The sequence below is a fragment of the Leptopilina heterotoma genome, unplaced genomic scaffold, assembly GCF_015476425.1.
Source record: "Leptopilina heterotoma isolate Lh14 unplaced genomic scaffold, ASM1547642v1 Lhet_114, whole genome shotgun sequence".
NCBI classification, from domain to species: Eukaryota; Metazoa; Arthropoda; class Insecta; order Hymenoptera; family Figitidae; genus Leptopilina; species Leptopilina heterotoma.
The window spans coordinates 883,648-907,294 of NW_025110833.1; the positions used below are offsets into that span (position 1 = coordinate 883,648).

Below are 23,647 nucleotides of genomic sequence, written 5' to 3' on the forward strand. Positions count from 1 at the left end.
GGATGTGTTGTTATGGTGGAAAAAGAAGAGGTAAACCACATCTTTCAAGTACTTCTTTTTTAGAGAGTCTATAAAAAGTGTTCAGCTGGTCTTGGGGAAAAAAGTTTGCACGATGGATATGTACATCAAAAGGATCAAAAAAGTATTTCAAAGTTACTTTTCTTACGTTTGTTCTTTTACACGTGTACAAAATATAGTTTGATAATAAATTCCTGTCATAAAAATGAAATTGCGTTTACTTAAAAGTTTACAATCTTCTCGATCTTTTCTATTTCTTTGCTAGAGTTGGAAATACATTCTTAAATTATTAAAAAGGGTATTAGGAATGCATTTTTAGAATATTTTTCAAAGCAACTTTTTTATCACTGGGAAAGAAAAATTTTTTATTTTAGAGAAAAGAACAGGGTTGCCACAGATCAGAGAATTCAGGGAAAAGTCAGGAAAATTGGAATCGGTCTGGGAAATCAGGGAAAAGACAGGGATTTTTATTAAAAGTACTGAAAAAATTCAATTTTTAGAATTTATAAGAAAATTCTGAATTTTGGGGTCTTTTTGGTTTGCCTCATAAACTATGAAATTGACAAGAATCATATAACACAAAATCTTCAATTTTTTCTATTTCTATAACAATAATTTCTTTTTAAATAACTTAATTAAATATTAAATAACTTAATTCTTGAAGAACTGTCATAAAATTATTATTTATAAATTTTTTAATGAATAATTTTACTTAAAATTTTCAAAACTACAATTGCACTTCAAAAGAGTTGCGTTTACAATCTTCATAAATAGGAACTTCAAAGGTTTCAATTTAAAATTTTAAGAACAACTTATTCCAGAAATTTAATTATTTTCAAAAGTGATAAACTTCTTTGCATAAATTCAATTATGTTCAAAAATTTTTAAAAATCCTCGTCAAAATTTCAATTATCTGTATAAATAAAAAAATTCATCTCCAAAATTCAATTATTTTCAAAAAATTTAATGAAATTCTAGGCAAAATTTCAATTATTTTCAAAAAATTGTCTCATTTCAATTATTTTTAATATCTATTCCAATATAATTTTCCGAAAGAATTCAATTATTTAAACAAAAATTTAATAAAAGTTTCACAGGAATTCAATTACTTACCAATTTTTTATAAATTTCTTTGAAAATATTCAATTATTTTTAAATTTCTAATGAAGTTTCTCGAAAGAATTCAAATATATTTAGAGAATTGAAAAAAAAGTTCTGAGAAATTCAATTATTTCGAAAAATTTAAATAAAAATCTTTTAAAAATTCTATTATTTAAAAAAATATTGACAAAATTCTTTACAAGAATTAGTTAATAAAATTGCAATTTTAATAAAACTTTCCTATACAATTCAATTATTTTTAATGCAATTCTTCTTAAGAATTCAATTATTTAAAAACATTAGAATAAAGTTCTTCGTAAGAAATCAATTATTTTCATAAATAATAAAATTTTTCTCGACAATTCAATTATTATAAAAAATTTTGATCAAATTCTTTATATAAATTTGAAAAATTAGAATAAAATTGATCGTAGAATACAATTATTTTCGTAAAATATAACATTCTTCCTAGGAATACAATTATTGTCAAAAATGTTTGTAAAAATCTTCCAAACAATTCAATTATTTTCGTAAAAAATAAAATTCTTCGAAGCAAATAAATTCTTTAAGAAATTTTAATAAAATTCTTCTCAAGAATTCAATTCTTTTCAAAAATAAACATTTTCAAAGGAATTCAATTATTGAAAACATTTTTTTTTAATTCTTCGTCAGATTTTAATTATTGTCAAAAAGTTTTTAAAAATTCTGAGAAATTCAATTATTTAAAAAAATTTGTATGAAATTCTTTACAAGAAATTAATTTTTTTCATAAATAATAATATTTTTCTCTATAATTCAATTATTTTCACAAATAAATTTTTTCATATGAATTCAATTCTTTAAAAAAATTTGTTGCAAGAATTTAATTATTTTCTCATCTTAAATTTATTATAAAACAGGAAGAAATCGACAACTCCGAGTTGAAATTTTTTTTGTCAAAAATGTTTGTAAAAATCTTCGAAACAATTCAATTTTTTTCGTAAAAAATAAAATTCCTCGAAGCAAATCAATTATTTATGAAATTTTAATAAACTTCTTCCCAAGAATTCAATTCTTTTCAAAAATAAACATTTTCAAAGGAATTTAATTATTTAACAAAAAAATTTTTTTTTTAATTCTTCGTCAGATTTCAATTATTTTCAATTTTTTAATAAAATTTCTCGATGGAATTTAATTATTTTCAAAAAGTTTTTAAAAATTCTGAGAAATACAATTATTTTTAAAAATTTGTATAAAATTCTTCACAAGAAATTAATTATTTTCATAAATAATATTTTTCTCGAGAATTCAATTATTTTCACAAATTAATTTTTTCATGTGAATTCAATTCTATAAAAAATTTGTTGCAAGAATTTAATTATTTTCTCATCTTAAATTTATTATAAAACAGGAAGAAATCGACCACTCTGAGTCGAAGACTCGGAGTTATCGATTTCTTCATGTTTTATAATAATATTCTCATAAGTTATTGAATTTCAAAAGGTTTGAAATTAAAAACTTAATTCCTATAGAAAAATAACAATGATTAAATATTTATTTAAAAAAGAATTTATTAATGTTTAGAAATAATTTACTTTTGAAGAAATTTGTAAATAAATGTAATAGAAAATTTTGTTGAGTATCTAATGATTTTTGTAGTGAATCAGAATATTCTTCAGGGTCAGGGAAAAAGTGAAAATTCTGTCTGGAAATCAGGGAAAAGTCAGGGAAAAACAAAATTAAATTTTTGGTGGCAACCCTGAAGAAGTATTATAGTGATATAAAAAAGAAAATGTTTTCTACTTACGAATAAAGATAAATACACTCTTCTAAGCCTTCTGAAACAGAAAAGAAAGGACATGATTATAATGGAGAGAATTCAATTAAAATATTATTTGCAAAAATACATTATTATTTATTAGGGAGAGAAAAAAATTATCCTGAGGAATATGAAAATAAATTTCAAAGAATTGACAACAGAATTATGAAATTAAATTTTCCATCTCGTATTATATTTGAGATTTTCATTCCTTTTGTCAAATGTCAAGTCCTCATGAACTTTTCGAAATGTTGTATAAAATAGATGCTTTGCATTTTCCTCTCGTTAGAGTTGTCGACAAAGTCATGCTCATTGAGTTTACCTACATCTTGGGAACAATAGGCAAAGTGGGACAGAAATAAAGAGTGCATCAAAACATAAAATGAGAAAGGAAGGAAGGATGCACACGATAACCTTCCTGTTTATTTTAGTTTACCTCCATTACTGACAAGAAATTTACCACTGCCTTGGGATTCAGTTCCTCTCTCTCTCTCTCTCTCTCTCTCTCTCTCTCTCTCTCTCTCTCTCTCTCTCTCTCTCTCTCTCTCTCTCTCTCTCTCTCTCTCCACATAAACGCTCGACTTTCATGCAAGTGTGACTTTAATAACGTCATTAGATACATCGTAAACCTCTAATTTTGAAGTGGAAACTTGCTTTGTGCTAGTGAGGCATACTAGACTCAGTTAATCTTGTAATTCTAAACGCAAGGTACGCAAAAGACGAGAGTGTATATATATATGTATATATTCTGAGGAGATATTTGAGTGTACGGTAATGATTTAGGAAAATGTCATTATACTTATTTTGTTATAATGTTAATGATAAGAGTTTATAATGTTTGCTGTAATCGAAAGGAGTGGAGTTGATGGTAAATTGTTATTTCTTGAGTTTATGGATATTTGTTTGCTTAAAAGTATTATTTTTGTAGTTCTACTTAAACAAGTTGTAACTTACACTGAGTTTTACTTAACGCAGTTATAACTAAATTAGTTCTAATTAACGTAGAGACTAGAGACTTATATTAAACGCTGTTACAGACTTGGAAGTTATGGAATTCGAAGTAACGCAGTTCTATTTAAATCAGGGTTGCTACAGGTCAGGGAAGTTAGGGAAAAGTTAGGGAAAGTAGAATTGGTTAGGGAAATCAGGGAAAAGTTAGCAAAAAGAGTTTTGCTGATCATCATCATCATCATCATCATCATCATCATCATCATCATCATCATCATTGTCATCATGAGCTAGGAAACAATAGGAAAAGAATAATAAAACAATTCAATAGATTAAAGGGAACGAAAAATCGATAAACGAAATGTTTTTTCTTCGTTTTCCCTTTTTTTATATTTGTCTAAAATTTCTTTTCAAAATATCGAAGACAGAAGACTCGTCACTTCAAAAGGGACAATACGACAAACACCGATTTCAAATTGAAACAGATTTGTACACGGTTGAACGAACAATGGACGATCACTTCTATAGAATCGTGACTTTACTCGACTGTAGAAATTTGTTTCTGCAATTCTCTTATTGTCACATCCCGAGAAATATATTCTATATATAAATATATTCTGTATATAAATATATTTTTATATAAATATATTTTTTTAAATATTTTTTTTTATATAAATATATATTATGTATAGAAATATATTCTCTATAATAAATATATTCAATATATAAATATACTCTATATATAAATATATCTCTATATATACTGAAAAAAAATTTATTTAATTCAAGTAAATATTTATTTGATAATAGATAAGTATTCGGTTATTTTAATAAAATAAACTTTTTTCAGTGTTTATGTACATATAGATGTCAAATATTTCCTTTATGACAAATTTTACCATTTCCAGCAAGTTTCCTGTAATTTTTCAAGCTTTTTAAAAATTGATATATATTAATTCCAAATCATTTTGTCATAAACGATTGTAACTAATTTTTTTCGGGATCAGTTCTCTGTTCAACATGTTTTAAATCTACTATTTATCACTGTTGAATATTTGTACAAAATTGCATTGAAATTCCATTTTCGTAATTTGAACGAATACCATTTCCATTTTTAATTGATCAATCAAAAACCGGACAAAAGGAGATTATCGAGCCCTATACACCTGCGTTGTGGCAATTAATATTTTTATAATTTTTGAAAAATGATTTGAGAAGAAGAAAAAAAATTTCCTCTTTATTTGATATTAATTTTGTGTGTAATCTATTTAAATTCACTGTAACTTTATATTAGCATATAAAGATTAATGTAACATCAAAGAGATTAGATTGAACTTGATGAGAGGGATTACTCAAAAAGATAAGTTTGTTTGATGTGGATCATATTGAAAACCGTAAAGCGACGAGAAACTCGCATGGTCAAACCTTTTCCCATAGTAATTCCATTCGTGAATTCAAAAACTGCAAAGAAAAAAAGAAAAAGAATTTTCACAAAATTGCAAAAACGATCCTCTTATAAGGAAAAAATTTGTTTTCTTAGTGAATATTAGGAAATAAATTTTTTTTTCTTAAATCGTAGCATAAAAAAATTCTGTTAAAGAATTTTTTTTTCTTTTTTCTGTTCGAAAAAGTGTTTTGAACAATGAAAGATGGTAAAAAATGTTTGCAGAATAGCTACAAATTTTACTATATTAGCGAAATGTTTTAGTTGTTTTAGTTAGAAATTTCGTTATTGTAGAGAAACTTAAGTTCTATGTTCCATGTGAAAATTATGTTCCATGTGAAGCTTTTTTATGAATGAATGTAAAAATTTCAAATTTAAAAAAATATTTATCTGAAAAAATATTTATTTAAGTAAATATTTGTTTGAAAAAATATTTGTGGTTTAAAAAGTGAACTGTTTATTTTGAAAAGTGTTTTGAATAATATTTTGAAATAAATATCTGCACATAAAGCAAATGTGAATGAAAAAAATGATTTGTGCCCTTCTACAATGGCATTAACTACTTTTAGGATACCTTTGAAAAATGAAGATTTATTATCTGTTGCTTGTGTGGTGAAAAGGGTTTTTTCTCAGCCGATTTCATGAGGCAACAAACTTTTTAGAGTAAACACAGATTTACGATAAGTTCTTACTCCCAGTGGCGTGTTATAAGCCTCTCGGTTTAGCAGAGGGATTTCCAAGTATAGCAACATTTTCAATCGTTAGATTTCGAAACTTTCGAGACAGTCTAATTTCTCTATTTGAAAATTTTCAAAATTTATTTATTATTCCAATCTTCATAAATTTAAAATTTAAATAAAGGATCCGGGATCGTAAATACTAGGAGGAAATCGAGTGTATAATATATTTATATTGCCATAATTTAAAAAAAAAATTTTTTTCATTAACTAAATTGTTATAAGAGTATTTGTTTGATTTCCTTCTTCTTCTTCTTCTTTATACTTTTTTTTATTGTTAAGCGCAAGATTCATCTCTCATGAGAATTTCTATTGTGTTTCGGAATATATTCCCCAGATATCGAACGATGGTGCTTTTTCTTGTTTCTTCCAAGCTCCCTCGATGCACAGCCTAATTTCCATGTATTTCCTGTTCAAGTCAGGCGCAATAGAAGCGCTCAGTGAAAAGAGTAGTCGAGGCGGGATACTTTACCGTAAAATAACCGTATGAGAGAGAAAGAAAGAGAGAAGAGAGAGAGAAGAGAGAGTCTATGTACGATTGCACCCGACTTGCAGAAAGAAGAAGCAAAAAAGAATAAATAAAAAGTGAAGGCTTTATAGTTATTGATTTCAACGCATCTCTTTTACATTTTTCAGTCTCTTATATTATATTCTGTACCATTTTTTTCTCCCGTTAGCAAAACGGAAAAATCGCTGACATACCATATGTGAGTACATTTCATAATAAGTAAAATTTTATCCTTCACTTTTTTTTTTGTTTTTGATCTCATGTATTTCAATTTTTCTAATGGAAATACCATTTTCTAAGGAAACAATTACGATTATTGTTTATTAAAACTCTTCTCTTTTTTTGTACGATATAAATATCAGGGGAAATTAATAAGGAATTTTTAAATTGATGATACCCTAGCAGTCATGACACCATTGAACGATTGGTGATTCATGAGCGCCAACTTGAAAAGCGGTAAGATTATGGAAAATTGATGCTTAGTAACCTATGATCCGACGTGATGCATCAAAAAGCATTTTACTAAGAACACTATTTCCATTTAAGTAACGAATATTATCAACGAAAACACTCCCTTCATTCTTATTATAGCATAATATTCTTTTTTTTATCCTACTTTGCAAAATTAGCAAAAAAAAAATTCATTTAAGTTTCATTCATTTTTATAAAGTTTCGAATACTCTAATAGAATTATTAATTTTTACTACTGTAAATAATATAAAAAAGAAGAAAAGGAAAAAGAAATAAGAAAGGATAAAGGAGGGAAAAAATAATAAAGGAAACAAAATAGAAAAGTATAAAAAATAGAAAATATTAATATAATATAAATAATATAGGAGAGAAATAATAGGACACCGACAAATACATAATTCAAAACATATATGGAAATTAAGCGAAATTAATATATTAAGTGTGTGATGGGAGTTAAATAATTGCGAGAACATTTAATACTCGAAAATCGATTTTCATCAGACTTTGATCCTAGGGAAAGGAATTCTCTTTGAATAACATTCATTAGAGTGGTTATGGGAGAGAGTTACTCTCTGCCTTCAAACTAAACCACACCACCTCTTCCGCGACCTAATCCAATATAAATCTCTAGATATAAAGCCGTTCCGATTAATGGTTCGACAAACCAATGTGGTAAATCCCAACTACGCCACTCGTATGCATGGTGTTTCCTAAAGTCCCTAACAATTCAAGAGCGTTAATCTGCTGTCAAAATTTGAACAAAATTCACAGTGAATTCCTCTCGGTTTTTACGATTACTGGAATTGCGTGGTTTTTTTCTCATCTTTGGTCAGAATTATTCCACGTAGTAATGCAGCAAAAAATGTGTTTAATTGTAGAACTTAGAAATTTCTTATTAATAAGCTCATTCACTTTAATGGTTTAAATTTTAATTCATTTTAATGGGTTGATTATTGTAATTTTGTTTTGTAGAATTCGGCGCTAATTAAAATTTTGCGGTAGTATTCTTCATTAACCGTTAAAGTGCACATTTGTTAAAGTGTTCATTAACCCTGGGTGTTTGACACCCAGGCTTTAAAGTATCTTCTGCAAACTGGAAGTGGATATTATCTTTCGGCAAAATTATCTTAGGTAGATCAGTACATATATTTTGAAGAAAAATAGGTTTCACAGTCAATTATTAATTCCTAATGATTAAAAAAATTCGAATCATAAAAAAAATGAAAAATGATTCTTAAAATTCAAAAAATCATAACTTCAAAATTTTTTAACTCGATTTAAGGGCTAATTGTAATTTTGTTTGGTAGAATTCGGCGCTAATTGAAATTTCTGGCAGTATTCTTCATTAACCCTTAAAGCGTACACTTCCTAAACCATCTTTAAACCCTGGGTGTTTGACACCCAGGCTTTAAAGTATGTTGTATAAGCTAGAATTGGATCTTATTTTTCAGTAAAAACTATCTTAGGTTTCTCAGTACATCTATTTTGAAGGAAAATAGTTTTCACAGTCAATTATTAATTCCTAATGATTAAAAAAATTCAAATTAGAAAAAAAATGAAAAATCATTCTTAAAACTTCAAAAATTATAACTACAAAATTCGTTAACTCGCTTTAAGGGTTAATTGTATTTTTGTTTGGTAGAATTTGGCACTAATTGGAATATTTTGTAAAAATCTCCGTTAACCCTTAAAGCGAACACTTCCTAAACCATCCTTAAACCCTGGGTGTCATACACCCAGGGTACTTTGCTTCGCTTTAAGGATAATTGTAATTTTACTTGTGCATTAAAAACAAATCTTCTTCAATCTGTTAAGTACGATTTCTTACAGATAAAATTCGCCACGTTCAAGATGTTAGAGCGTAAATGTTAATTATGGGTGTCAAACACCCATGGTGTGTTTTAAGGTTTAACTTTAATCTGTCTTTTGTTTTGTACTAAAAAAAAGATTTTGTTAAGTACGATTGGTATTAAGTATGATAACTATTAAGTACGAATTATAGATAAAATTCGCAACGTCCGAGACATAGATTAGAACATCCATGCAACAGCATGAGTGTCAACCACCCAGGGAGCTCTTAAAGTGTTTAAGAATCTACTGAAACGAAAGTTTACTTTATTTAAACAAGTAAAAAAAACTTAAACAGTGTTTAAAAATTTAGTGTTTAAAAATTTAAACACTAGAAAAAACACCTATACGACCATATCCCCCTGACGAAATTAAAATAACGAGAATACGTTCATCTTTATGAAGTAGCAATTTTCTTTAAAGCAGTTCAACATTCTTTAAAATGGAATCGTAAAAAATAAGTTCTACTAAGATCCTCTTTAATCCTTCTCGCCTGTCTGTTCTTCTGTCTGTTGAACTCATTTCGGTTTGTGAACGATGCGACGGGCCAACTTATTCCAAACTTACGAAATGGTAGAGCTAATGAGCTTTTAAATTATTCTACAGGAGAAATGTAGAGAATGACCGGAGAGAGAGACTCTGTCGACGACGACGACGACGACGACTTTTCTACTCACCGAAATTTTCGGTGAAAAGCATAAACGAAGTTGGCTTCGTTCAAGAATATGAAAAGGAGCAGAGAAGAGAAGAGAAGGTAAGGTTTTGCTTATAAGCGAAAAGGAAAAGGCAACCAGACGGTAGTCGAAGATCAACGAAGGGATGAAAAGACCTGAAACCTCGTAAACATCGAAGAAAATGTTCCTTCTTTTTCAGTTAAATCCTCTGACTGTGTTCAAGGAACCACTTCATCTTTTGAATTTAGTAGGAAAACTTTATTCCATTTTATATGATAATTTATTTCCTCCCTCCCCTCCAAAAAAAAAGAATATCTCTATTTCCCCCACTCTCTTTTAAAAAAAATTGTCTATTGCATTTCAAAATAAATAAAGAGGAAAAAATATATTTCTTTTTTTCAAAATATAATTAAAAATTGTGAAATACGATCTGTTATGAACGAAACAATTTTTTTTTCAAATTACCGTAATATGAAACTTGGTACGTAGAAAAATCTTGTCTGAAAAAGAACTATGTAGTGTAAGATAAGGTTTTGATAAAGTCCAATGTGGAAAATGACGCGAGAGTATTACATTTTCAGCTCCGAGACAAGAAATCGATATTTTTTTGTTGTAGATATATATTTTTCTCATGACATGAAAAATCCAATTCCTTATATAAAAAAATTAAATTTGATGAAGATTATCCTGATACTTATTAGAAAAAAAATTATTAATAATTCGAAATATTTTATTATTTGTAATTGCTAGTAGTAATTACTATACTACACTAATAATTATTGCTATACTATACTGATAGTAAATATTGTACTATACTAATAATTATTGCTATACTATACTGGTAGTAATTACTATACTATACTAATAATTGTTGTTATACTATATTGATAGTAATTGCTATACTAATAGGAATTCCTATACTTATAGGAATTACTATACTATACTAATAATTATTGCTATACTATTCTAACAGTAATTACTTAAATATTCTAATCGTAATTATTATATTATACTAATAATAATTACTATACAATACTAATAGTAATTAATATACTAATTGTAAAATATCCCTAATTATTAATTTTAATTCCAATTATTGTCGTTGATATTTAATTAATTTGAGAAAATTTATTAACAACGCACAAGTATAATATTTCGTTTAAGTTATCATTACGGCAAGTTATTACCTAGAAAATCAGAACTGAGGTGAAAACAGACACTGGTTTGGAGTGTCTTGCACTTGGGTTTGGTCCAGAGAAGTGTATCAGAATATACTCCCGAGTCAAGCCTCTGCTAGAAAACTAATATTGCCTTGCTTAGATGTAACCATAGCTCCCAGCGGATAACATTCATTCGTATATCTTCCGGCGTTATATATACCATTGGGACTCTTTTGAGCGGAAATAACGCAAGCGAAATTCAAAATCCTTGCTTTCGTTGTTATTAAAGATTAAACACACCGTGGACAATATTCTCTAAATATTGCTCCACTAACTGTTACGTAATCTCCGAAAGAAATTTATTATTATTTTTCCCCAATGGGGAATAATTACAATTGTTATTGTATTGAATTTATTTTGATATTTTTGTGTTTGCTTTTTGTTTTTTATATTTTTTTTTGTTTCTTTTTGTATTTTCTTTCGATTTTCTTTTTTGTTTAGTAAACTGGTCTGTTTATTTAATACGGTGTAAGAATTATAAGTTATTCAAACAGAAGAATTGTTTATTTCCCTCCCTCTCATGATAGTTGTACTATGGAGTTATTTTTAATTCTTCGCTTATAGAGAATCGAGAAAAAGATTTTTTTCAAGAGAGGTAAAAACACATTTCCGCTGGAGGTACAGGATTCAACCACGCGCGCTGGTAATATCCGCAATAACTTCCACTCACTCTCTTTCTCTCTCTCTCTCTCTCTCTCGACAATCATACATCCATTTTTGCTTTTTCCATCCCGGAGGATTTAGGCAATTGGAAGAATACTCTTCACTAAAAAAAAGAATACAAACACTGCAGTTTGAATGATCTGGTTATTTATTGTAGACTATTAACGCAGATCTGACTAACGCAGAGTTACCTTTCGCAAAGTTCTATTTAACGTAGCAAACGTTATTTGTAAATTCCAAATAACAAAATTGGAATTTACAGAATTCCACAGAATTCGAGCTAACTTTAAATTAGCGCAGAATTCTACATAACAGAATGAAAATTAGAGCATTATTTTGCGCAATAAAATTACAATTAACAATTAAAGCACACCCTGGGTGTATGACACCCATATACAAAATTTACACCTTAATATCTCGGACGTTGTTAATTTTATCTATAAGCATTCGAACTTATAACAGTTTCGAAAAATCTATTTTTAATATACAAACAAAAGAAGAATTAATCGCTAAAAGGCACCCTGGGTGCTTGACACCCATACTCAACATTTACACTCTAATATCTCGGACGTTGTGAATTTTATCTATAAGCATTCGCACTTAATAGTTTGGAAAAATCTCTTTTTAGTGTACAAACAAAAAGAACATTAATCGCTAAAACACACCCTGGGTGTTCGACACCCATACTCAATATTTGTACTCTAGAGTTTAAATTCTTAAAAATTCAACATGTGGAGTACGTTTTGTACATCTGGCAGTACATTTTGTAATTAACTTTATGTTTCTGAATTAAAAGACCTTTTTTAATATGGGGCCATCCATAAACCACGTAGCCTCTTGAGGGGGAGGGGGGGGGTCAAGCAATTGACTACGACAAGAGGAAAAAATGGCGCTAATACATGTAATAGCGTACTACATGGGGGGAGGGGGGGGGTCAAAATTCCCAAAAAATGGGGCTACGTGGTTTATGGACGGCCCCTATCCTTTTCTAATTTGAATTTTTTTAATTATTAGGAATTTAAAAATGACTGTGAAACCTATTTTCCTTCAAAATAGATGTACTGGTCGACCTAAGATAATTTTGCTAAAAAATAATATCCAATTCCAGCTTACAAAACACACTTGAAAGCCTGGGTGTCAAACACCCAGGGTTTATGGATGATTTAGGAAGTGTGCCCTTGAGGGGTTAACGAAGAATTCTTCTAGAAATCTCAATTAGCACCGAATTCTACCAAACAAAATTACAATTAAAGCATAGAGCGCATACGAAATTTTTGTAATTATTATTTTTTAAGTTAAAAAACTATTTTTTTTCGAATTGAAATTTTTATAATTAATTAGGAATTAACTAGTGACCGTGAAACTTTTTTTCCTTCAAAATAGATGTACTGAGCTACCAAAGATACTTTTATTGAAAGATATTATCCAATTCCAGCGTAAAGAACACAATTTAAAGCCTGGGTGTCAAACACCCAGGGTTAGTTATTGAAGTGATGTAGGGAATCGATGAAGGAATTTAAATATATTTATTTGAGAAACGGAAAGAAGAAAAGATAATATCCAATTGCAGCTTACAGAACACATTTTAAAGTCCCTGGGTGTCAAACACCCAGGGACTTTAAAATGTGTTCTGTAAGCTGCAATTTTTAAGTTTTAAGGATGGTTTGAAGTTTGGGCTTTAAATATTAACGAAGAATTCTACGTAAAATTACAATAAGCGTAGAATTCTATACCCAAAAATTCAAATTAACGCAAAATTGTACTTAAAATTCCAATTAGCGCAAATATCTACCCGAAAAATTCCAATTAACGCAAAATTGCACCTAACGCACAAGTCCATCCCTCCATCTCCGCTTCACTTGTATCACTCTCAGCTGGCGTCGAAAACTCAATCTCAAGAATGGCTTTACTTTTATAGTCCTGAAGGACAGTATCAGACTCGAAAAAAAAATCAATTTTCACACATCAAGTGCCTCGGAAGCTCTTAAAAAGATTTCTTTTTTCAATTGAAAAAAAACTCCCTCAGAGCAGTAAATTTAAATCGTATATAAAATAAAGAGTTAAAAATAAAGAAATTTTCTAATTTCAAATTGAAAAATATAAGAAGGAAGTCAAAATTCACTCGTCGCACATAATGATAAATATGTACAGTGGTTTTTATTTATCTTTTTTTTTCTTTATTTTTTATCAAAAAACATCATTGGAAAATGCAGCGTTTGTTCTTTATACGGATACGATAGTATAAGGGAAGACGAACTTATCCCCAGCTCGTTCGATTTTCCACTAGAGAGATTGCCTCCGCGTGAAAATCGCTGAAAAGCGAGAGAAATCTCTCGACGCGCAAAGAGAGACCAGAGAGACATTCGTTTTAGACAAGGTGAGGAATTCTTTGCTTTTACTGCTCCTCGCACTTGGATGCCAGAATGGAGAAAAGGACGAGGAAAGAACAGACAGGACCGCGAGGAATGTCTTGTTCGCCCAAGAACCTTCGATTTTTCCTATATATATATAGCAAAGAGAGAGAAAGAAAGAATATTTTCTCTACTTGCTTTTGCTAGCGCGATAATGGATTTTTCGTCTTTTTTTATTTTACCCCGAAATAATTTATAAAGCAATTTCAAAATCGTTGGATATCGAATATGAAATTGTAAATTTTTTATTTCCTTTTAAAATTACATTTATTATTCTGTTCGAATTTTTATTTCTGTTTTTTTGAAACAGGTACGAATTAGCTTTTATTTATTTAAAATTTATTGTTGTGACACATTTTTCTGTTTCATTTTTTGTCACTTATTTATTGAAACAAATTTTTGGAGCAGGATTCTTTTTTTTTAATTCTAAAAAAAAGTTATTAAAATAATAGAATATAAAAAAATTTTGCATCTTAAAAATTTAATTAAATTTTGTAATTTTATTTTTACCTAAACGAATATCTTTTTAACTCTTTTTACACATTCCATGTAAATTTATGGGAAAATATAAAATATCATACTCTTGGAAAATGCTCTGGAATCCTTAAGAGTTTCCTAACTCGTCTAGAATCTAAGAAACTTTTTTTTCAGAATCTTCACAAAGTTTATTCAAATTCTTGGAAATCTTTTTTAAGGTGGAAAAATTTTCTCCTTTGATAAAAAAGAAAGAAGCAAATATTGTCTTTCTTTTTCTTGACAAATTGAAAGCGTCTATATTGATGATGATTTTTAAAAGGAATTCTATTTTACAGGGTTGCCACAGGTCAGGAAAGTCAGAGAAATCAGGGTAAAGTAAGGGATCTTTATTAAAAGTACTGGGAAAAATTGAATTTTTAGAATTTATAAGACAATTCTGAATTTTTGTCTTTTTTGTTTGCCTTATAAACTATGAAATTGACAAGAATTATAATACAAAACCTTCAATTTTTTCTATTTCTATGACAATAATTTCTTTTTAAATAACTTAATAAAATATTAAATAACTTAATTATTGAAGAACTATCATAAAATTATTATTTATAAATTATGTAATGAATAATTTTACTTAAAAATTTCAAACTTAATTGGATTTCAAAAGAGTTGCGATTACAGTCTTCATAAATATAGACGAACTTTAAAGGTTACAATTTGAAATTTTAAGAACAACTGATTCCAAAAATTTAATTATTTTCTAACTTCTTCGCATAAATTCAATTATGTTCAATAATTTTTAAAAATCCTCGTCAAAATTTTAATTATTTTTATAAATAAAAAAAAAATTCTCATAAATTCAATTATTTTAAAAAAATTTAATAAAATTCTAGGCAAAATTTCAATTATTTTCAACAATTTTTCTCATTTCAATTATTTTTAATATCTACTATATTAATATAATTTTTCAAAATAATTCAATTATTTTAACAAAATTTTAATAAAAGTTTCACAGGAATTCAATTACTTACCAATTTTTTATAAATTTCTTCTAACCAATTCAATTATTTTTAATTTTTCAATTAAGTTTCTCAAAAGAATTCAAATATATTTAGAGAATTGAAAAAAATTGTTCTGAGAAATTCAATTATTTCGAAAAATTTAAATAAAATTCTTTTAAAAATTCTATTATTTAAAAAAATGTAGACAAAATTCTTTACAAGATTTAGTTAATAAAATTGCAATTTTAATAAAATTTTCCTATAGACTTCAATTATTTTTAATACAATTCTTAAGAATACAATTATTTAAAAAAATTGGAATAAAGTTCTTCGAAAGAAATCAATTATTTTCATAAATAATAACATTTTCTTCCTATGAATACAATTATTGTCAAAAATGTTTGTAAAAATTTTCGAAACAATTCAATTATTTTCGTAAAAAATAAAATTCTTCGAAACAAGTCAATTATTTAAGAAATTTTAATAAAATTCTTCCCAAGAATTCAATTCTTTTCAAAAATAAACATTTTCAAAGGAATTAAATTATTAAAAAAATCTTTTTTAATTCTTTGTCAGATTTCAATTATTTTCAATTTTTTATTGAAATTTCTCGATGGAATTTAATTATTTTCAAAAAGTTTTAAATTATTTTAAAAAATTTAAATAAAATTTTTCACAAGAAATTCATTATTTTCATAAATAATAATTTTTTTTCAGAATTCAATTACTTTCAGAAATAAATTTTGTCATAGAAATTTAATTCTTTAAAAAAAAATTTGAATAAAATTTGTTGCAAGAATTCAATTATTTTCTCATTTTAAATTTTTTATAAAACATGAAGAAATCAATCACTCCGATTTTAATATAATTTTCCAAAAGAATTCAATTATTTAAACAAAATTTTAATAAAAGTTTCACATGAATTCAATTACTTACCAATTTTTTATAAATTTTTTCGAACCAATTCAATTATTTTTAATTTTTTAATGAAGTTTCTCGAAAGAATTCAAATATATTTTAGAGAATTGAAAAAAATAGTTCTGAGAAATTCAATTATTTCGAAAAATTTAAATAAAATTCTTTTAAAAATTGTATTATTTAAAAAAATGTTTAATAAAATTTTCCTATACAATTCAATTATTTTTAATGAAATTCTTCTTAAAAATTCAATTATTGAAAAAAAATTGGAATAAAGTTCTTCGCAAGAAATCAATTATTTTCATAATTAATAAAATTTTTCTTGAGAATTCAATTATTTAAAAAAATGTTGATAAAATGCTTTATACAAATTGGAAAAATTATATTAAAATTTGTAGTAGAATACAATTATTTTTAAAAATTTGTATAAAATTCTTCACAAGAAATTAATTATTTTTATAAATAATAATTTTTTTTCTCTAGAATTCAATTATTTTCACAAATAAATTTTTTCATTGTAATTCAATTCTTTAAAAAAAAATTTTAATAAAATTTGTTGGAAGAATTCAATTATTTTCTCAACTTAAATTTATTATAAAACATAAAGACATAGATAACTCCGAGTCGAAGACTCGGAGTGATCTATTTCTTCATGTTTTATAACAATATTCTCATAAGTTATTGAATTTGAAAATCTTAATTCCTATAGAAAAATAATAATTATTAAATATTTATTTAAAAAAGAAGTTATTAATGTTTTGGAATAATTTTACTTTTGAAGAAATTTGTAAATAAATGTAATAGAACATTTTTTTGAGTATCTAATAATTTTTGGAGAGAATCAGAATATTCTTCAGGATCAGGGAAAAAGTTAAAATTTTGCCTGGAAATCAGGGAAAAACAAAATTTAATTTTTGTGGCAACCCTGTTTCAGTACTAATTTCCAAGTGGATTTCAAAAAATTATATATTTTTTTTCTTTTGATTCAATGTTATTAAAGATACGGTTAAAAATTTGAGTCGAAAAATTGGCCCTTGACGAAATAAATTTAAGAAGACTTTACTCTGTGAAAGCAGTTAGTGTCAATTTCACACATGCAACTATGGAAGTCAGTTCATGTTATATTGATAGTTTAACAGAATGCCACGCTATTATTCATATCTTGTCAGACAGACAATATGTCACAAGTAGGAGTTTACAACACACATACACTCACACACACATATGGGAATACACCCGCACCTATTATATAGAAAAGGAGGGACGCATAGCTATTCTCGACTCAGAAATCAATATTCATCAAATTCGAGTATCAGGGCTTTCCAAAATTTATTGGCGTCCCTGTATTCCATCAGAGAAATGACAGAAAAATGCAGATATCGGTTTTATGTCATTGCGTTTATCTCTTCTCATTGTCAAACTTGAATTGTATTCTCATATCTGCCTCAAAAAAATTCTATTCTCTTCTTTTTGCAAGGAAGTCCTATTTATTTTTTTAACTGATGGTGTTGTTTTTTGTTTTTAAATTTACCGGTGTAATTTAATTGTTAGTTATTTTACTTCACTCGAAGAATTAACCATGTGTGTTTGACACCCAGGGATATAAAGTTTGTTCTGTAGGAGTTTAAGTAGAACTGTTAATTGGATCTGAGTCATTTGAAACTACTTTAATCTTTAATTTATAACCGAATTAAATATCATCTGATCTATCAAAAACTACCTTAATATTTTTTTTCTAGTCGAAGAAAACCTTATTTATTTTATCAAAAATATTTGTCAGCATTATTTTTAAATTCAAACTAAATTTCAGTTTATAATTATTGTACAATAACTCGTGCGAATCTTGAATTCTAGAATTGCAATCCTTCTGCATAGCTTGGGGCATTTACGTGCTCTGAGTGTAATCAATATATACATGCAAGAAACGTTCCAAACAATTCGATTGCTTCGTGTTTGTCTTGCATGCACAATTTATAATAAATATATAATATTCGAAAATAATCTAATATTAAATTCCATCGTATTTTCTTTTAATTTCGCCTCTTTTCTATTTACATTGTATTTTTATTGTAGTTTACATTGTACTTATTGTATTTGTATTGTATTTAATTGATATAATAGTCAAGTAATCGGTTATTTGAATCAAATAAATTTTTTTCAGTATATTTACATATTATTTATATATCAGGCTTCTCACTCATCTACTAAAACCTACTATTTACTACTTTCTTTACGTTATGCTACTATTTGGGTACTTTTTTAGATGTTAGCCACTAAAAGCTACTATTTCTGTTTTTTTTTTTTTTGAGAATTTACACTACTTTAAATTTGCTAATACTAAAAATCAAAAGACTATTCTTAAAAATTATAATCAAATTCTTTAAAACAATTTAATTATTTTAAAAAAATATTAGAAATTCAATTATTTTCAATATCTAGTATTTTCATAAAACTTCGCAAAGGAATTCAATTATTTAAAAAAAAATTATAAAAATTTATCCAAAATTCAATTATTTACATAAATAATCAAATTTTCACAGGAAATTCAATTTAAAAAAAAATGTTAGATAACATTCTAAGCAAGAATTCAATTATTTTCATAAATATAATAAAACTCATCGAAGAATTTAAATTATTTTTAATGCTATTTTAAATTAATTAATCGAAAAATTCAATTATTTTCTCAAATAATGTTTTCCACAAGAATTCAATTATTTCAAATAAAATTTTCATAATATTTATTATATTTCGAAAAAATTAATTATTTAAAACAATGTTTATAACATTCTTATAAAGAATTCAATTGTTTTCGAAAATAACAAAATTTATCACAGAAATTCAATTCTTAAAAATAATAATAATAATAATAATTATTATTATTATTATTATTATTATTATTATTATTAAAAATTTAATTTCGATTCCTCGAAAAAATCGATTATTTAAAAAAGTCTTTTTTTTTAATTCTTTGGAAGAATTCAATTATTTTAAATAAAATTTTAATTAAATTTTTTTGAAATAATTCAATTAATATTCTTTTAGATTTTAATAGAATTCTTCCCAAGAATTCAATTATTTACATTAATAATACTTTGAAAGAATTCAATTATGTTGATGAATAACAAAATTATTCCTGAAAATTCAATTATTTTGAGGCATTTTAATAAAATTCTCTGCAAAATTCAATTATTATCATAAATAAGTATAACACTATTCAACACAAGAATTCAATTATTTTTAAAACTAATAAATTTTTTCTTGGTAATTTAATTATTTTAAAAAATTCTAGTAATATCGTTTGCAAGAATTCAATTATTTTCATAAATAATAAATGCTTTTTAGGAATTCAAATATTTTTGAAACAATTTAATATAATGCCACACAGACCTTCAATTATTCTCAAAAATTTTAATAGAATTCTTTGTAATTATTTTTGAAAACTTTTCGCAATTTAATGATTTTTAATGTCTATTTTCATAAAATTTTCATAAAATATTCATAAAATTATATTTAAAAATTTTGTTGTAAAAATCTTCGAAAAAATTCAATCTTTTTCATGAATAATAAAAATTTCTCAGGAATTCAATTATTTAAATTAGAATTTGCATAAAATTAGTCGAAGGAAATCAATTATTTAAGATTTTTTATAAAATTCTAAGCAAGAATTAAATTATTTTTATAAATATTTAAATTCTTTCACGAATAATAGATTTCGTTGCAGGAATTCAATTTATTGGCAGGATAAGAAAGAAGTAAATATTTTTAATGGAAATTAGGAAAAAGTCAGGAAAATAAAATATAGAATGGATTTTTTGTCAATTTTAGAAAGTGTCTAAAACGAGTTTTTTTGGTCGTCAAGTTTAATTTTTCCGATAGCTACTTTTTTTACTACTTTTTTTAGTTACAGTGTACACGTTTTTTTTCTCTGTATAAAAAAATAATTTTTTCACTATTCTTGCGTATTATTTCCCATTAAACAGAAGAAAGAAAGAAAGAAAGAAAGAAGAAAAAAAATGAAATGAATAATTATTTTTTTCTTAGAATTTCATTTTCCAATTTGAAAGGAGTTTTTAATTGCTACAAAGCTTTTGCATTATCGTTAAATGTACAGCCCATTCTCTTTAGGTAGTAGTGGCAGTAGTGAGACTATTGCAATTCTGTCGGTCACGTTCCACGTTTCAGGAAATCACGAACTTTTAATTCGCTGTAAATCCTTTTTCTTGCTATTCTTACCCGTTTGCAATTAGGAAGCTTTCACGCGTACCCAAGTATTGTACAGAGGTTTTTCCTCATATATATATACACACAAGTGTGAGAAAATGCTATTTCGCTTTCACTCTATACATACCCTTGTCGCTTTTCACACATATTCACTCTCCTTTTTTCCCTTCCATATACTCTTTCCTTAAACCGCGCGTCGACGCATGCATTTTATTTTCCACCCGTTTTATTTTTACTCAAGTTATATACCGACCAACGTTGTGTGTGCCATATCGGACACAAAGACTACTATAAATATGGGGTGCGCGCGCTAAAAGAAAGCAATTTTCACTGCTGAGAAAAAAAAGAAAGAAAGAAGAAAATGGGGGGAAGCAATGAGTTAGAAAAATGACGCTTTAAAAATGTATTTTCACGATATTTTACAACCTTAGGATAAATTCCCCACTTTTTACACTAGAAACAATAGAGTTGTATTATAAGTATAACTATATATGTAAAATTTCATTGTTAAAAACAAATTTCGAAAAATGTGAGATAAAAGCAGTGTTTATTGTTTTTTTAATGCAGAATGCAATTCATTTTTTTCCCGCGGACATTCCATTAAGTAGTAAGCTGTTTAAAGAAAAAAATCCATAAAATATACATACAATTTGGAAAAAAAAATTCCGTAGTAAGGAGGGAAAAAAATTCTTTAATTAACAATAATAAACTATACTGTTAATTAAGGAAATTTTTTTTAACAAATAGAATAAATTTATTCCAACATAAACACAAGGGAAAAGTGTTATAACCAAAAGTACAGTAACTTTACTGCAATTGTAAAAAATAATTTTTTTCGATAAACTAAACTCATAACGGCTATTTTATTTTATCATGATAAGATATTCAGAGTTCTTTATGTGACCCACTTTTAGAATTTCAAGCGAAAAATAAAAGGAAATTGTCACCAAGAACCAATATTGATACGATTTATATAAAAAAATTTTTAAAACTATTTTTTCATTTTAAATATTAACTTCTTAAAAATTTGTTTTTGACTGAAAAAACTTTCTTTTTTTTCTTTCGATCTTGAACCATTTTACCCATAAAAAAAATTGAAAAAATTAGAAAAATGATGAAATTCTATAAAAACTTTCGAATAAATGATTAAATTTTTCTCTCGGACATTCCAGGGATATGTTTCATCGTCTCGTCAATGAAAGAATCCTCAGGTGGTTGACGTTGAAAATGTTCTCCTCTACCGGTTGATATTGAAATTTAAAACAAAAGTAAACTACGGCAAACATAATTTCACTTCACTATTATTAGATGAAAATAATTCAGAAAATCTATTTTTGAAAATTGATTACTTTTTTAATTTGAACTAAAAATAGAAAAGAAAAAAGTGAAAACAAGTAAGGAAGAAGTATTTTTAAAAATAGGCAAAATTTTTCTGATAATATTTTTCAAAACAGAGAAAATATTCTCTCTTCTTTTTTTGCTGTTTAATTTCGTTTTTGATTTGAGAATCGAAAGCTATTCGAGTATCAGCTGGATTTGTGCTATTTCGATGTGAATTATTTAACCGTTGCAACCATGAGTGAACCGACTATTAAACAGAATATCGATTCGTGGTTGGCCGCGTTAAACGACGTAGCATTGGTTTTTGGTATTGGTTCACAAAACGAATATTGATGAATATTTTTTTGCTTCTCTTCTTGTTAAGTAATAGAGGAAAAAAGTTTTTTTGATTAGATTGTTTTTGATTTGGAAGGGCAGAGAAATTTTTGAACTATATCTAATGAGCAGTAAAGAAAAGTACCGAAGAAGCAAACAATTTTTATATTTATAATTTTTAGAGGAAAAGGGCAGAAATAAACCCTGGGTGTTTAACACCCAGGGGCTTTTTTTATTTTTTCTAAAACGACTAGACCCAAAATTCCGAATATGGTAAAAAAGTGTTTTAAAATCGCTGTAATTACTTTAAAACACACCCTGGGTGTCAGACACCCAGAGATTTTTCTCCATCAACTTCCAGAGACTTCCAAACACCCAAAGACACTTGGAAGACTAGTGTCACTCAGGAAATATAAAGTTAAGTAGAAAATAAACCGCCCTATGGCGCCACATGTTCAATTTTCAGGAATTTAAAAGCTAGAGTGAAAATTGTAAGTATGCTTGGCATACACCCAGGGTTCGCTTTAGAGGTTAATTTTAATTTTTTTGGTAGAATTCAGCGTTAATTAAAATTTCTGATAGTATTCTTCATCAACCCTTAAAGCCCGCACTTCCTAAAGCGCCCTTAAACCCTGGGTGCTTGACACCCAGGTTTTAAAGTGTGTTCTGTAAGCTGGAATTTGAAATTTTCTTTTAGAAAAATTATCTTAGGTAGCTAATTACTTCTATTTTGAAGGAAAAAAGGTTTCATGGTCATTTATTTAATCCTAATAATTTAAAAAATTCGAATTTGAAAAAAACATTAAAAAATGTCTTTTAATTCAAAAAATCATAACTACTTCCTAAGAAATTAACAAACTTTTTTTAACTTTTTTTTAATTACCACTTTTTGAATAAGAAGGAAAATTCGTCTTATTTTCAAATATAGATATTAATAATAATTCGTGGAAATTATTAAACCATTATTTTTTTAACTTTTTTTTAATTACCACTTTTTGAATGAGAAGGAAAATTCGTCTAATTTTCGAATATAGATATTAATAATTCGTGGAAATTATTAAACCATTATAAATTCCCTTGCAACTTTATTACCGTTGAACATTCAATTCACATTGGCTGATAATTAAAATTGAATCATGTGAGCCAAAAGGAATAATTATCAGTTAAACACAGTCGAGAGCTCTTCATCAAAGTATTAATAAGCATTACGTATAATAGTCTAATAACATTTATAATTGATGCGTATATTTCACTATTTCAAAATTGTACCCAAAAAAATTTATTTCCCAATTTTACTAAAAACAAGACAACTTTATTTCAGAATTTTACTAAATAAAAAAGAAAAACATAACGGAATTAATTACTATTTTCGAAACTTTAACCTTTTTCTTCTTTCACTTTATGTCTCTCTAAAACAAGTCTTATCTACTTTACGATACTTTACTGTAGACTATTAAATTTATCTGGCCTAGTTTATAATCAATCTTAAGTTCGAGGTAAGAAAAAAAAACTCGCACGAAATGTTAAGTGAAAATATTA

At 26.5% G+C, this 23,647-nt stretch overlaps 1 protein-coding gene across 1 annotated transcript in view; it reads right to left on the minus strand.

Moving 5' to 3' along the window:
• LOC122507572 (discoidin domain-containing receptor 2) overlaps positions 1-23,647 on the minus strand; it is a 256,292-nt gene that overhangs the window by 215,112 nt on the left and 17,533 nt on the right. Inside the window, exon 2 of the mRNA XM_043620369.1 lies at positions 2,906-2,936. The gene's annotated coding sequence lies outside the window, so the exon portion shown is untranslated. The remainder of the gene's footprint in view (positions 1-2,905; positions 2,937-23,647) is intronic.